The sequence below is a fragment of the Scyliorhinus canicula genome, chromosome 31, assembly GCF_902713615.1.
Source record: "Scyliorhinus canicula chromosome 31, sScyCan1.1, whole genome shotgun sequence".
In the NCBI taxonomy this organism is placed as follows: Eukaryota; Metazoa; Chordata; class Chondrichthyes; order Carcharhiniformes; family Scyliorhinidae; genus Scyliorhinus; species Scyliorhinus canicula.
Genome location: NC_052176.1, coordinates 1,386,153 through 1,386,475, shown reverse-complemented (window position 1 = coordinate 1,386,475; position 323 = coordinate 1,386,153).

Sequence of the window (323 nt, the reverse complement as noted above, 5' to 3'; positions counted from 1 at the left end):
GAGACAGACAGAGAGAGACAGACAGACAGAGAGAGAGAGAGACAGACAGAGAGAGAGAGAGACAGAGAGAGCGAGAGAGAGACAGAGAGAGAGAGAGACAGAGAGAGAGACAGAGAGTCAGAGAGAGAGAGACAGACAGAGAGAGAGAGATAGAGAGAGAGAGAGACAGAGAGAGAGACAGAGAGTCAGAGAGAGAGAGACAGAGAGACAGAGTGAGAGAGAGAGACAGAGAGAGCGAGAGAGAGAGACAAAGACAGAGAGAGAGACAGAGAGAGAGAGAGACAGAGAGAGAGAGAGAGAGACAGAGAGAGAGACAGAGAGTC